At 44.3% G+C, this 16,449-nt stretch overlaps 1 protein-coding gene across 3 annotated transcripts in view; it reads left to right on the top strand.

Moving 5' to 3' along the window:
- The window catches only part of LOC132403576 (inosine-5'-monophosphate dehydrogenase 1), a 117,537-nt gene that overhangs the window by 29,703 nt on the left and 71,385 nt on the right, over window positions 1-16,449 (top strand). The window lies entirely within an intron of this gene.

The following is a 16,449-nucleotide window of genomic DNA, read 5'->3' as shown; positions in this document are numbered from 1 at the left end:
TGGAGGCTAATTCTCTGGATGCTTTCAAGAAGGAGCTAGATAGATATCTGATGGATAGGGGAATCAAGGGATATGGGGACAAGGCAGGGACTGGATATTGATAGTGAATGATCAGCCATGATCTCAGAATGGCGGTGCAGACTCGAGGGGCCGAATGGTCTACTTCTGCACCTATTGTCTATTGTCTATTTATTCTACCAAAGTGCATAACTGGATGGCAACCAAGGGAGGTTGATGATGCTGGAGAGACAGCTGACATCCAGGAAAGACTGGCATGGGCTCACAAGGTTGGCAACCTTGTGGGCAGCACTCACAAGAGGGCACCACTCAAGCTACGATTGAACATGAAGAATACCTCCAGAGTCTCCCAAGAGGCGGGGGGGAGGATGAGAGACTCAACAGGACGGACATATTGGCAACGGCCAGGACAGGAAACATGACTACGAGGAAGCTAAAGCAAACAACACTGACCGGAGAGGAATTCACAGTAAGGTGTCATTGCGGGAAAGTCTGCAAAAACATCAGAGGGCTCAAGATACACCTGAGCAGGTCTAAATGTGGATCAATGGTGACCCAAGTGCAGCGCATGGGCTTAGTATCCAGTGAGACGAAGGAGAATGTCAGCCAGGAAGCACCCCACAGAGCTGAAAATCTCTCCGCACCAGAGTCCCCTCAGCACCAAACAACAGACCAAGTGAGTTCCCCTTCAGCTACCCCAGTCCATTCGTCAAGGAAAGACAGGATCAAATGGCCTAGATCATCAGACGACATCGCCTGGATGCAGGTCGATGATGATCTAGATGGCATAATGGAAGTTACCTTAGCAGGTCCAGTACACAGAAAGATCGACTCACTCATAGTCATAGCGTGCAATTTAGCTAAGGAACGATTTGGCCCAATGGAGCGGAGAAGTCAGCCCAATTTACCATGGCAACCAAATAGGAGGGAAAGGGAGGATCGTTGCTTGAGAGGCAAATTAAAGATGCTCAACAAGTGGTTTAAAACCAGCTCACCGGCCGAAAAAGAAGGTATCAGGGACTTAACCAGCATGCTGCAGGAACAGCTGTTTAAACTCCAGAGGGTGGAACATCTTCGACAGCAAAGAAGGAAGAAAGAGAAAAGGCGAGCGCAGTTTGTGAGAGATCCATTCAGCTTCACCAGGGCTCTTCTCGGCCAACAAAAATTTGGTATACTATCCAGCTTGAAGCCAGAGGTAGAGGAGTTCCTGTGGGAGGCACACAGCAGCCCATGGAGGGGTCAGGGACTAGGAACCAATTGGACTATACGTAGACTGGAAAAACCATCAATTGAACTGAATGTGAAGGAGCCTACGTGGCAGGAAATCCAGGACTTCATCTAGAAAGCTAAAGCATCAGCTGTCCCAGGCCCAAGCGACATACCTTATAAGGTGTATAAGAAATGTCCAAAACTCTGGGGGCTGTGGAAGGTCATGAGAAAGATCTGGGCCAAAGATACTATTCCATCAAGTTGGAAATTAGCAGAGGGATGCTTTATTCCAAAGGAAGAGGATTCTTCCACAATTGCCTAGTTTAGGATAGTTTCTCTCCTGGATGTGGAATGTAAGATTTTCTTTTTTGTGCTTGAAAGAAGGCTGACTTCTTACAAGACGCAGAACTGCTATATCAACACATCCATCCAGAAAGGCGGCATTCCAGGCTTTTTGGGGTGTCTGGAACACACCTCAGTGATTAGCCATTTGATCCGTGAGGCCAAGCAGAAAAAAGGCAATCTAACAGTTGTCTAGTTAGACCTCGCAAACGCCTACAGGTCTATTCCACAGTACCTCATCTTAGAAGGAGTTGACCACTACTACATCCTAGTGGCTATTTGAGACATGATCACCAGCTACCTAGGAGGATTTAAACTCAGATTTACATCAGCCCATTTCACAACTAGTTGGCAGGATCTCCAGAAGGGGATTCCAACAGGGTGCACCATCTCCCCCACCCTATTTATTATGGGAGTGATCCTCCTAATACCAGCAGCAGAAGACGTAACTCACGGCCTGACACTAGAGTCTGGGATTGCCCAGCTGGCTCTTTGAGGGTTCATGGACAACATCACTATAACAACTGTGTCACATGCCCAAGCAAGATGGGTATTGGAAACCCTGGACAATGTAGCCACATGGGCGAAGATGTCCTTCAAGGTCAAGAAGTCCAGCTGTACGGTGATCAGAAAGGGCAAAGTAACTAGCAGGTTTAGCCTCCAAGTTCACGGTGAGGTCATCCCTTCCATCAAAGATAACCCGAAAAAATGCTTGGGCAAGTGGTTTAATGCATCACTGACAGATGGGGCCAATGTCACCAATGCCGTGAAGCAGACAGACGAATGGCTGAAGAAGATCGAGAAATCCAGACTTCCCGGTAAATTCAAGACCTGGCTGTACCAATACGGCCTTCTGCCCAGGCTTCTCTGGCTCTTCACACTTCACGAGTTCCCCATGACCGCTGCAGAGGGCATTGAGAGGAAAACCAATAAGCACCTGGAGAGATGGTTAGGTGTTCCCCCAAGCTTCTCTTCAGTGGGCCTCTATATTCAATCCCAGCAGCTGCAGCTTCCCCTGTCATCTGTTGTGGAGGAATTCAAGGTGGCTAAGTGCAGAGTCTTATTAAGTTTGAGAGATTCCAATGACGATCCGGTAAAGCAAGCAGGCATTACAACTAGATCTGGGTACAAGTGGGCAGCCAAAACAGTGGTAGAGCAGACAGCGTGTTCTCTGAAGCTGTGAGATATCATCGGCAACCCCTGTGTTGGGCGGCAAGACCTCGGCTCAGTTCACTTCCAGCAGCAGGGAAACGCAAGCATAAGGAACAGGCGAGACATGGTACAGGCAGAAGAACGAATCCGTGAGGAAGAGAAGCGGATGTCAAAAGCAGTGGAACAAGTGTCCCAGGGTGCCTGGACAAAATGGGATCTGTCCAAGCGCAAGATCTCATGGGCAGAGTTATGGAGACTGGAGCCCTTCTGTATTTCCTGCCTCTTGCGATCCATGTATGACACCCTCCCTTCGCCATTACATCTGTACACATGGGGGATGAGAGAGGACCCGAACTGTAAGCTCTGTGGTCAAAAGGGGACATTGGCTCATACATTGTCTGGGTGTAAAACAGCTCTAATTCAAGGACGGTGTAGGTGGCGCCATGATAAGGTGCTGCTGGCTCTTGCTGACACACTAGATGGAGAGAGATGCAAGAAGAGGACGGCTGGCACAGATTTGAGGAAGGCCATCACCTTCATCAAAGAGGGAGCCAGGCCTTTCGTAACCAAACAACCAAAGCCAGGTCCTGGGAGATGAGGGTCTATGTGGGAAGGAGGCTGCAGTTCCCGGAGGTGGTGCACATAACCCTCTGCCCGGACATTGTATTGTGGTTAACTGAAGACCGGAAAATAATTCTGGTTAAGTTGACAGTGCCATGGGAGGAGGGATGGGAAGAGGCCCACGAGCGAAGACAAGAGATGGCAGGCATGGTTGTTAACTGTGGAGATCGGCTGCAGTGGTTTCACAGCCAAATCAGCATGGCGGTTGTTAGCTCTGGACCTGGATGAAAGGAGCAAAAAACAAGCAGCTTGTAGGATGGGGGAAGAGGCAGAATGAGCCTCTTGCTGGATTTGGAGTAGGTGAGAGGAGGGAAGCTTAAAGCCAGGAGCACATGGGCAGTGATTTGGCCATCACTGCCGGCCCACCAACTGGAGAGTGTTGTGGTTAAGGGTCGAAACACTCTGAAGGTTGGGAACCACCTGATGACATCTGCTCCTGGCTGAAGGCTACGGTTACCTCATAAGCTATCTGGAGAATGCACCCTAGCAGGTGTATGTAACAAGCATTTGCCACTTTCTTGGCCATTCTCCTAATCTATCTAGGTCCTTCTGCAGCCTTCCTGCTTCCTCAACACTACCTGCCCCTCTACCAATCTTGGCAACAACACCATCTATTCTATCATCAATATACAGCATGAAAAAAAAAACAGTCCCAATGTTGAAAGTTCTAGATAGGATGGATAGGGAGAGGATGTTTCCTATGGTGGGGGTATCCAGAACTGGAGGGCACTGACTCAAATCTGAGGGGTGACCCTTTAGGACAGAGGTAAGGGGGACTTTTTATAGTCAGAGAGTAGTGAATCTATGGAATGGTCTGCCACAGACAGCTGTGGAGGCAAAGTCCATGGGTATACTTAAGACAGAAGTTGACCATTTTCTGATTAGTCAAGGCATCAAAGGATACAGCCAGAAGGCAGGTTGATGGAGTTGAGTAGGATCTGAAATCAGCCATGATGGAATGGCAGAGCATGCTCAATGGGCAGAATGGCCTAATTCTGGTCCTTTGTCTTATGGTCTAACACTGACCTCTGTGGAACACCACTAGTCACTAGCAGCCAACCAGAAAAGAATCCTTTTATTCCCACTCGCTGCCTCCTACCCAAGCAGCCAATGGTCTAACCATGCCTGTAACTTCCCTGTAATACCATGGGCTCTTAGCTTGGTAAGCACCTCATGTGTGGTACCTTGTCAAAGTCCTTCTGAAAGTCCAAATATACCACATCCACTACATCCCCTTTATCTATCCTACTTGTAATCTCCTCAAAGAATTCCAAAAGGTTTGTAAGGCAAGATTTTCCCTGAAGGAAACCATGCTGACTTTGTACTATCTTGTTCTGTGTCACCAAATACTCCATAACTTCACTCTTAACAACTGACTCCAACATCTTCCCGACCACTGAGGTCAGGCTAACTGGTCTATAATTTCTTTTCTGCTACCACCCTCATTTCTTAGAGTGGTGTGATATTTGCAATTTTCCAGTCCTCTGGCACCATGCCAGATCCAATGATTTTTGAAAGATCATTACTAATGCCTCCACAATCTCCACCACTACCTCTTTCAGAACCCTAGGGTGCAAGTCACCTGGTCCAGGTCTTTCAACTTTTTGAGCACCTTCTCACTTGTAATAGTAGCACACTGCAGAGTCTTCCACAGTGAGACTGATGCAAAATACTCATTTAGTTCATCTGTCATCTCCTTGTCCACTATTTCTTAACTCAACCCACAAGGATTCAACATCTTCCATTCCTTTGTCACATCTTTCTAAAGATTTGATGTCTGTCTTTATCAGCAGAGCCGCACCAACCCCTCTGCCTACCTTCCCATCCCTCTGATGCAGTGTGTAACCTTGGATATTCAGATCCTTACTACAACCATCCTTCAGCCACGATTCAGTGATGGCCCCAACATCATATCTGGCAATCTGTAATAATGCAACAAGATATCCACCTCTATTTCCCGTTTCTACCTCCCCACCAACCTCATAGTTCCCACACCCTGCACTTCCCGTTTTTACCTCCTACCCAAGATCCACAAACCTGTCTGTCCAGGTAGACCCATTGTCTCAGCTTGCTCCTGCCCCACTGAACTCATTTCTGCATACCTTGACACTGTTTTATCCCCCCCTGCCGTTCAATCCCTTCCTACCTATGTTCATGACACTTGTCACGCTTTGAATTTTTTTTCAATGATTTTAAGTTCCCTAGCCCCCACTGCCTTATTTTCACCATGGATGTCCAGTCCCTAAATACCCCACCAGGAAGGTCTCAAAGCTCTCCGCTTCTTTTTGGATTCCAGACCTAACCAGTTCCCCTCTACTACCACTCTCCTCCGTCTAGCGGAATTAGTCCTTGTGCTCAATAATTTCTCCTTTGGCTCCTCCCACTTCCTCCAACCCAAAGGTGTAGCCATGGGCACCCATATGGGTCCCAGCTATGCCTGCCTGCCTTGTTGGCTTTGTGGAACAGTCTATGTTCCAAGCCTATACAGGTATCCGTCCCCCACTTTTCCTTCGCTACATCGACGACTGCATTGGCACTGCCTCCTGCATGCATGCTGAGCTCGTTGACTTCATTAACTTTGCCTCCAACTTTCACTCTGCCCTCAAATTTACCTGGTCCATTTCTGACACCTCCCTCCCCTTTCTTGATCTTTCTGTCTCCATCTCTGGAGATGGCTTATCTACTGATATCTACTATAAGCCTACTGACTCTCACAGCTACCTGGACTATTCCTGTTTCCACCCTGTCTCTTGCAAAAATGCCAACCCCTTCTCGAAATTCCTCCATCTCTGCCGCATCTGCTCTCAGGATAAGGCTTTTCATTCCAGGATGAAGAAGGTGTCTTCCTTTTTTAAATAAAGGGGCTTCCCTTCCTCCACCATCAACTCTCTCTCAAACGCATCTCTCCCATTTCACGCACATCTGCTCTCACCCCATCCTCCCACCACCCAACTCGGGATAGGGTTCCCCTTGTCCTCACCTACCACCCCACTAGCCTTTGGGTCCAACATATAATTTTCTGTAACTTCCGCCACCTCCAATGGGATCCAACTACCAAGCCCATTTTTCTCTCTCCCCCCCACTTCTGCTTTCTGCAGAGATCACTCCCTACGCGACTCCCTTGTCCATTCGTCCCCCCCATCCCTTCCCACTGATCTCCCTCCTGGCACTTATCCTAGTAAGCGGAACAAGTGCTAACATCCCCTTACACTTCCTCCCTCACCACCATTCAGGGCCCCAGACAGTCCTTCCAGGTGAGACGACACTTCACCTGTGAGTCGGCTGGTGTGATATCCTGTGTCCGGTGCTCCTGGTGCGGCCTTTTATATATTGGTGAGACCCAACGCAGACTAGGAGACCATTTCGCTGAACATCTATGCTCTGTCCGCCAGAGAAAGCAGGATCTCCCAGTGGCCGCATGTTTTAATTCCATGTCCTATTCCCGTTCTGATATGTCTATCCATGTCTTTCCTCTGATATGTCTGATATGTCTATCGTCTACTGTCGAAATGAAGCCACACTCAGGTTGGAGGAACAACACCTTATATTCCGTGTGGGTAGCCTTAGGGTTAGTAAAGAAAAAAAAGGGCCCATTATAATTAAATAGTCAAATGTGCACTACTTGGATCTAAACTCTTCCAAAAGTCATATTCATAGCTTCTCGGTAGATCTCCACACCTTGCTCTTTCGAATCACTGTCCCCCACCATGTCGAATCTTACGACTGGTTCTCTCAAGTGTCTTCTCTCTTCATCTCCCACCGAACCAAGACCCCAGCTCGCACCGGTGTCAAACACACAGAAAAAACTCAACTCCCCCGACTGGACGGCTCACATTCCAAAGCACCTGTTATCACTAACCGTAACCTAAACACAGCTTCTACAGAAGACCATTACGTTAGCAATGAAACCTTTTCCAGGGTGTTACACACAAAACAAAAAAAAGCAGAAAGAAACAAAGAAAGAGTGAAACATCAAATGCCCCCCACCATACAAAATGGAACAGGAACATTGACCCCCAAAAGACAATCCCTGCCCACACAAAAAAAACTAACAGGAAGTCAACCTCCAAGCACCTTCCCTTTATACAAGATGGATATCATCCACATTCATTGAAAGAGAGGGACACCACATGAGACAGAGAGGCCTATCCTCCTGCCACAGCGAGACACGCAGCGATAGCCGTTCACGGACTCCTTCTCGGCAGTGAACAAAAGGCAGGCAATCGAGCTGAAACTCTCTGCATTCGCCTTGATATCTCAATATTCCTTGACGCTTTGGTGATTAAAGGACATCGGCTTGTGCCCCGTTTTGTTTGAAGTTTCTTTGCTTCAAGGCCATCTGAGTATAGACTCACTTTCTGGAATCTTCTGGGAGACAGCGAAATGCTGGATGACTCAGACAATTTTCAAACTGTAAATCAGAGGTTCTCAGAAACACATTTAAGGTGAAAAACAGCCACAAAAAAAGTAAAAAAGATATTTTCGTTTACTATCTGGATTACGTCGACCGAGGGAGCATTGTATGCTGGCGACATCTTGACCAGAAGATGGTGATCTCTTTTGAGATTATTAAATGAGTTTTCCTTTCACTTGCTTCTTATCTGCTTTTCCTTGCTCTTTCTTGGTTTTGGTTTATGTATAAGGTTAGGACAACAAAGAAGTGGTCATGGGAGGCAGAGGAGTGGCTACAGGATTGTTTTGAGTCAGTGGATTGGCCCATGTTCAAGAACTCATCTGTGGATCTGAATGAAAACAGCATGGTTGTCATGGACTTCATTAAAATAGTTGTAGACAAGTGTGTCTCCACAAAATTATACAGTTTCCCACAACCAGAAGCCCTGGATGAACCTGAACATGAGATCTGCTGAAGGCCAGTCACCAAGAAAGTTACAAGACATCCAGGTATTATCTCTGGAAAACCATCTCGTAGACGAAATGGCAATTCCAAACTAAACTTTCCAATCAACGAAGGATGCTCAACAGCGGTGGCAGGGCTGGAGCTATCACTTCTTATAAAGTTAAATCAAGTGACATATGTGACAACAGGGCTTTGTTTCCAGATGACCTCAATGTCTTCTTTGCTTGTTTTGACTGTCAAAACAGGGAAGAACCATCACAAACTCCCACAGCCCCCGATGATCCTGTAATTCAGTTTCAGAAGCTGAGTACTAAGGACCTGTGCTGATCAACTGGCTGGAGTGTTTACTCAGATCTTTAACCTCTTGCTTCAGCACTCTGAAATATCCACCTGCTTCAAGCAGACCTCACTTACACCGGTGCCTAAGAAGAATGTAGTAACCTGCCTCAATGATTATCATCCAGTAACAATTACATCCAATGATGAAGTGTTTTGAGAGGTTGGTGATGAAACATATCAGCTCCTACCTGAGGATCTGCTCCAATTTGCCTACTGGTGCAACAGGGCCACTGCAGATACCACCTCATTTGCTCTTCACTCAACCCTGGAACATCTGGACAGCAAAGAAGCAGATGTCAGGAAACTCTTTATTGAATACAGCTCAGCATTCAATACCATCATCCCTCAAAATTAACCAATAAGCTTCAAGACCTTGGGCTCAATACATCCTTATGCAATGGATCCTTGATTTCCTTACTTGCAGTCCCCAACTTTATGATTTCCATTAGCAAAGGTGCACTACAAGGCTGTGTGCTTAGACCCCCTGCTCTATGCACTTTATGTTTATGACTGTGTGGCTAATTGTAGCTAGCTCAGGCATGGGCAAACTACGGCCCGGGGGCCATATGCGGCCCGTTAAGCTTTTTAATCCGGCCCGCAGAACTTGATGAAATTATATTAATAAACCTTGTTAACGTTTTTTCCCCGCAATTCTGGTGTTTTCCCAATAGATGACGCACTCTATATACATTGACCTTTGTTGAGGTGCAGCGTATTACTCCACATTTGCGCTTTACTCTTTGTTTGGCTCGACCTATTTGTGTGAACAGGCGTTCAGCGTCATGAACATCAACAAAGCCAGCCACAGATCCAAGTTAACTGACCAACACCTCAGATCCATCCTGAGAATCGCCACAACAAAACTAAATCCAGACTTTGATGCACTGGCTAAAAAGGGAGACCAACAACACTGCTCCCACTGAAATTAAAAATAAGATTCTTCGTTGTGTTATGTAAAAAATGCATTTGAAAATATTTTTTTCAATAAGCCTTACATGTTACATGTCACTTCTGTTAAGTGATGGACATGAGTAGTGCGCAGGTGCACGTACGTTCTCAAAATAAAAAATGCCCTCCAGCTCAAATAACGCGCTCCGCATACTGGCGCACTGTCACTGTTCTGTCTTTGTGCTGGTCATTGTTGAGTTTTGGCACAGGGGACAATTGAATAAGAAGGAGCAGGACAAGTAGACCTGCATCTCCTACCGTTTTTGAAATAAAGACAGTCAGGAGGAGAGTGATGATGATAATATCTTGAAGGATAACAGAATTTTCAGTGCTTTAAAATAATAATTGTTACTATTAAAAAAGCTGTATATAATTCATTTAATTTTCAGTGTTTTAAAAGTCATTTCAATAAATAGCTAAATACCATGGGACTTCAAAGACAGATATTTTGTTGTAATGCATTTGTTCATTTTCAATTGAAATTAAAGCACATGTTTTCTACATATCCCATGATATTTTATTTTCTCTTATGAGGTGTATTACCAAAACACTCCGTCCATTTGCACCTGGTCTGGCCCCCCCCTGTCAAATTTTAGAACCCTTTGTGGCCCACAAGTCAAAAAGTTTGCCCACCCCTGAGCTAGCTCCAATGCCATATTCAAATTTGCTAACAACACCACTGTTATAGATTGAATCAAAAGTGGTGACAAGTCAGCACATACGAGGGGTGATTGATAAGTTTGTGGCCTAAGGTCGAAGGAGTCAATTTTAGAAAACCTAACACTTTTATTTTTCAACATAGTTCCTTCCTAAATTTACACACAGTCCAGCGGTCATGGAGCATATGGATCTTGGACCTCCAGAAAGTGTCCACAAATGGGTGATTGATAAGTTTGTGGCCTGAGGTTAAAGGAGATGAATTATACAGCTCTTGCTACATGCACATGCAGTTCAACTCTTTGAGTGATTATGCAGAAAGTTTGAAGTTAATAACTCATCAGGGATGATTGATAAGTTCGTGACCTAATGTAGAAGGAGATGAGTTATTAACCTCAAACTTTCTGCATAATCACTCAAAGAGTTGACCTGCATGTGCATGGAACGACAGCTGTATAACTCATCTCCTTCTACCTTGGGCCACGAACTTATTAATCACCCGTGCTATTGTCACTTTCTGGAGGTCCAAGATCCATTTGCTCCACAACAACTGGGACTAAGTGTGTAAATGTAGGAGGAGACTACTTGAAAAATAAATGTACTAGTGTTTTCTAAAACTTACTCCTTCTACCTTAGGCCACGAACCTATCAATCACCCCTTGTAAGTGGAAGATTGAAAATCTGGCTGAGTGGTACCGTAAGAACTTCTTACTCAATGTCAGCAAGAACAAAGCTGAATATTGACTTCAGGAGAAAAAAACAGAGGTCATTGAACCAGTCCTCACTGGAATTTGAGGTGGAGCAGTTCAGTACTTTTAAATTCCTCATTATTGTTTCAGAAGACCCGTCCTGAGCCTAGCACAATAAGGGCAATTGCGAAGAAAGCACAACATTGCCTCTACTTCCTTAGGAGTTTGTAAAGATTCAGCATGATATATAAAACTTTGATAGACTTCTTTAGGTGAGTAGTGGAGAAAGACATGCAACTTCGTTTGCCCCATCATTGAAATGTTTCCACAACCTATGACTCACTTTCAAGGACTCTTCATCTCATGTCTTGATATCAATTGCTTACTTATTTATTATTATTTATTTCTTTTAGTATTTGTGCAGTTTTTGGTCATTTGCACACTGGTTGAATGCCCAATAGTGTGATCTTTCATTGATTTTATTATGGTTATTATTCTATTATGAATTTATTGAGTATGCCCACAAGAAAATTAATCTCAGGGTTGTATATGGTGATATATATGTACTTTGATATTAAATTTACTTTGAACTTTTGAGAAATTGTCCTCTGTCATTCCTTTGCTCTTCCATTCTGTCCTCTCCAATCATCTAATTCTGCCAGAATTTATCTTCATTATTGTTGTTTTTTGGGGTTTATTTCCATGGAGTAAAAGCATCAGAGACAGTTCTTCACTATGTGCAGACTGGCTACAGATGATGCCTGTCATCCCACTGTAAGGCAGTTAAAGCCAGGTCATACTGATCTCCTATTCTTGGGCAGTTCCAAGATGCTGAATGACAGATGGGCAGTCATCTTTTCCAATACAACGGTAATTTCTTCAAATTATCTTTACAGTGACCTTGTAATAACATCAACAGAAACAGAAAATATAGACCTCTGGGTGCTTCTACATGCTCACTGCCAATGAAGTACTACTGAATTGTATCTCATCACTCTGAAAAATACAACAAACACTTTGCACACAGCCAAGTTCCATAATTAGCAAGCAAACAGGGCAGTTATTAAATACACTGTTTGACAAGATGCCACACATGAGGCTGCTAAACAAGAGCCCACAGTATATAAGGAACTATGGACAGAAGATTGGCAGGAGGCAATAGAGTGGAATAAAGGAGGCCTTTCTGGTAGTCTACTGGAGACTAGTAGTGAGCTGCAGGGGTCGGTGTTGGAACTGCTTCTTTTCATGTTGTATGTCAAATACGGAATTGGGCTCTGTGGCCCAGTTTGTGAATGATGCAAAGATAGGATGTGGGGCATGTGGTGCTGAGGAAACAGGGAGTCTACAGAAGATCTAGACAGATTAGGAGAATAGGAAAGAAGTGGCAAATGGAATACAGTTTTGGGATTGCAAAGTTACGTACGTTGGTATAAGGAATAAAGGCAGAGACTATCTTCTAAATGAGAAGCAAATTCAGAAATAGGAGATGCAAAGGAAATTGGAGGAGTCTTAATGAAGGTTTCACCAAAGGTTAATTTGCAGGTTGAATTGGAAGCAAGGAATGTAAATACAATGTTAATATTTATTTTAAGAGGACTAGAATATAAAAGCAAGGATGTAATGCTGAGGCTTTATAAGGCTACATTTGGAATATTGTGAGCAGTTTTGAGCCACATATCTATGAAAGGATGTGCTAGCATTGGAGAGGGTCCAGAAGAGGTTTATAAGAATGATCCCAGGAAAAAAAAGGAACAACATATGTGAAGTATTTGATGGCTATTGGCCTGTACTTACTGTAGTTTAGTAGAATTAGGGGGATTTTCATTGAAACCTGTCAAATATTGAAAGGCCTAAACCGTGTGGATGTTTCCAATAATGGGAAAGTCTAGGACCAGAGAACACAGCTTCAGAAGAGAAGAACAGATAGATAGATAGATAGATAGATAGATAAATAAATACTTTATTGACCCCCTAGGAAATTGCAGTGCCACAGCAGCATTACAAGTGCACAGGTATACAAATATTAGAAGAGTAGTAAGAAAGAAAAAATAGAAGTTACCTCAAACAGTCTAACAGAAGGGGTCATCACTTCCTCGGCTATGTAGGTTGACTCATTATAGAGCCTAATAGCTGAGGGTAAAAATAACCTCATATAGCGCTCTTTGGAACAGCACAGTTGTCTTAGTCTATTACTAAGTGTTCCTCTGTTCAGTCAAGGTGGCATGCAGAGGGTGAAAAACATTGTCTAGAATTGCCAGGATTTTCTGTAGGTCCTTTGTTCTACCACAGCCTCCAGTATGTCCTATTTGACTCCAAATACTGTAACAGAGCCAGTCATTCTAATAAGAGTATTAAGCCTGTTGGCTTCACCCCTGTTGATGCCATTGCCCCAGCACACCATCGCATAGAAGATTGTACTGGCAACAGCAGACTGTTAGAACATGTGAAGGAGAGGCCTGCGTACTCCAAAGGACCTCAGTCTCTTCAGGAAGTAGAGGTGACTCTGGACCTTGTACATAGCCTCTGTGTTGGTGCTCCACTCAAGTCTGTCATCCGGGTGCTACTTGTTGGTCCTCACCACATCCACGTCCTCACCATCAACAGTAACAGGGTGCAGTGCAGACTTTGTCTTCCTAAAGTCCATCTCCTTTGACTTATTGATGTTGAGCTGCAGATGATTCAGCTTGCACCATTTGACTAAGTCCTCCATCATGGCCCTGTATTCATCCTCCTGTCCTCCTTTTACACACACAACTATTGCTGAGTCATCAGAGAATTTCTGCAGATGACATGACTTAGTGTTGTATCTAAAGTCTGAGGTAAACAGGGTAAATTGGAAGGGAACTAATACAGTCCCCTGTGGGGCTCCAGTGCTGCTTATAGCCATCTCTTTAGAACAGAAATGAAGAAGAAATTTCATTAGCCAGTGTGTGGTTAATCTATGGATATCATTGCCAAAGACAGCTTTGGAGGCCAATTCAGTGGGTGTATTTAAAGTGGAATTTGATAGGTTCTTGCTTGGTAAGGACACCAAAAGTTACAGGGGAAGGCAGAAGAGTGGGACTTAGAGGAAAACAAATCAGCCACGATCGAATGGCAGAACAAACAAAATGGGCCAAATGGCCTAATTCTGTTGCTATGTCTTCAGGTTTTATGGTCTCGATTGAAGGATAACAATCCTCCAGGATATTAAGAAGGAGTTTGCTTGTGGTCTTTGAAATAGTGCTTTGTCATTATTCACATCCACAAAAAAGAGAGGACCCAAGAACTTCTCACTTGTAAACAAGTATTTCTGAAGTTACAATGCAAACTCTGAAAAGTAACAGTTAATTTATCTTCTAGGTAGCAGCCTCCTTTTAGGGAGAACTGGTTTGGCAATTATGTTCATGAAGAATCTCACAACTATACGCATAGTACACAAAGCACAGATAAGCGCATTTGGGTCACATACTCTACTGAGTGGTGATTGGACTGTACCTTGAGCATTGGCTAGAAACACCCTTTAAGAAACTGCAGTATCTCAAGATTCCCAGGACCATCTTTCTATTCCTGTGGGGGCCTTTGAGGGTTATCCTAGGAGTTACCATGAACTACACTACTTAGAATAGACATTGCAGGGAAAGAACATTTCATCCAAAGAGTTCATGAGAGCACTGATGTTCCACTCAATTGTTCTCTTCTCCTTCCTTATCACCTGATACCACAGTTTTCTTCTCCCTTATCTGATTTTCTAGCTTCTCTTTAAATACATCCTTATTATCTATTTCAATTATCTGCTCTGCGTGTTGGCGTGTGGCCTAGTGGGCAAGGCATCAGACTAGTAACCTGAAGGTCACTGGTTCGAGCCTCAGCTGAGGCAGCGTGTTTGTGTCCTTGAGCAAGGCACTTAACAACACATTGCTCTGTAACGTCACCAGTGCCAAGCTGCATGGGTCCTAGTGCCCTTACCTTGGACAACATCGGTGGTGTAGAGAGGGAAAGGCCTGCAGCTTGGGCAACTTCCGGTCTCCCATACAACTCTGCCCAGGCCTGCGCCCTGGAAACTCCAGGCGCAGATCCATGGTCTCTCGAGACCGACAGATGCCACCACTATCTGCTCTGATAACGATTCTGCATTGTCACCAGTCTGAATGAACATATTTCTTCTGAATTCTTCCTTTTTCTTTAGTCTTTTTTTTACTAACATGGATGGTCCTTAGTTTCTTCCTTCCCAAAAGTGAAAGAGTGTTCACCGTGAATATTTTGTTACTGCCTTTCATAATTTCAAGTCTTCTATTTGGTCCCTTTTTTATTAAAGGAAAAGAAACTCAGTCTGTTGAATAGTAGTCCAGAATAGTAGGATCTTGCAGACAGATCTGATTTTATTTGGTAAGCCATCTTTATAGTTTTTTCCATGCTTCTATACTCTACTTGCTGAACAGAATAACAGCTGAATATATGCTGCAATTATCTCATCAACAGTTCAATAGAAGATAAACATTGAATGAGAAGAGGCCCGACAGTAACAAAGCCAGGTTATAAAGACTGACATGCCTTTTTTTGGAGAGGAGAAAGTTGGGGTGTGGGGGGAAACTTGACAGTATTTCAATGATTACAGGACTGGGCAAATGGATAGTATAAGGCCCTTCTCATTGACAGAGGTGTCTAGGACTAGAAATCACAGATATTAAATAAGGGGAAAGAAATTAAGAATGAGATGGGGGAAAACTTACTTATGGTTAGAATCTGAAATGCTTTGCCTGAAGACCATATTCTGATTCACACAATTCAGGGAATGCCACATCATTAAAACAAAACTTGCTCTTGAGGGGTTGGGGGTGTTGTGAATACTATGGAGGGCTGTCAGAGGTTACAGCGGGACATTGATAGGATGCAAAACTGGGCTGAGAAGCGGCAGATGGAGTTCAACCCAGATAACTGAGAGGTGGTTCATTTTGGTAGGTCAAATATGATGGCAGAATATAGTATTAATGGTAAGACTCTTGGCAGTGTGGAGGATCAGAGGGATCTTGGGGTCCGAGTCCACAGGACACTCAAAGCTGCTGCGCAGATAAATTGTGGGATTGAGTTTAAGAGTCAAGAGGTAATGTTGCAGCTATAGAGGACCCTGGTCAGACCTTATTTGGTGTATTGTGCTCAGTTCTGGTCACCTCACTACAGGAAGGACATGGAAACCATAGAAAGGGTGCAGAGGAGACTTACAAGATTGTTGTCTGGATTGGGGAGCATGCCTTACGAGAACAGGTTGAGTGAACTTGGCCGTTTCTCCTTGGAGTGGTGGAGGATGAAAGGTGACCTGATGGAGGTATATAAGATGATGAGAGGCATTGATTGTGTGGATAGTCAGAGGCTTTTTCCCAGGGCTGAAATGGCTATCATGAGAGGGCACAGTTTTAAGGCACTTGGAAGTAGGTAGAAAGGAGATGTCAGGGGTAAGTTCTTTTACACAGAGAGTGGTGAGTGTATGGAATGAGCTGTCGGTGACGGTGGGGGAGGTGGATACGATAGGGTCTTTTAAGAGAGTTTTGGATAAGTAAGTGGCGCTTAGTAAAATAGAGGGCTATGGGTAAGCCTAGTAATGTCTGAGGTAGGGACATGTCCTGCACAGCTTTTTGG

Source organism: Hypanus sabinus, chromosome 13, assembly GCF_030144855.1.
Source record: "Hypanus sabinus isolate sHypSab1 chromosome 13, sHypSab1.hap1, whole genome shotgun sequence".
Taxonomy (NCBI): Eukaryota; Metazoa; Chordata; class Chondrichthyes; order Myliobatiformes; family Dasyatidae; genus Hypanus; species Hypanus sabinus.
This window is presented reverse-complemented; position numbering and strand designations above follow the sequence as displayed.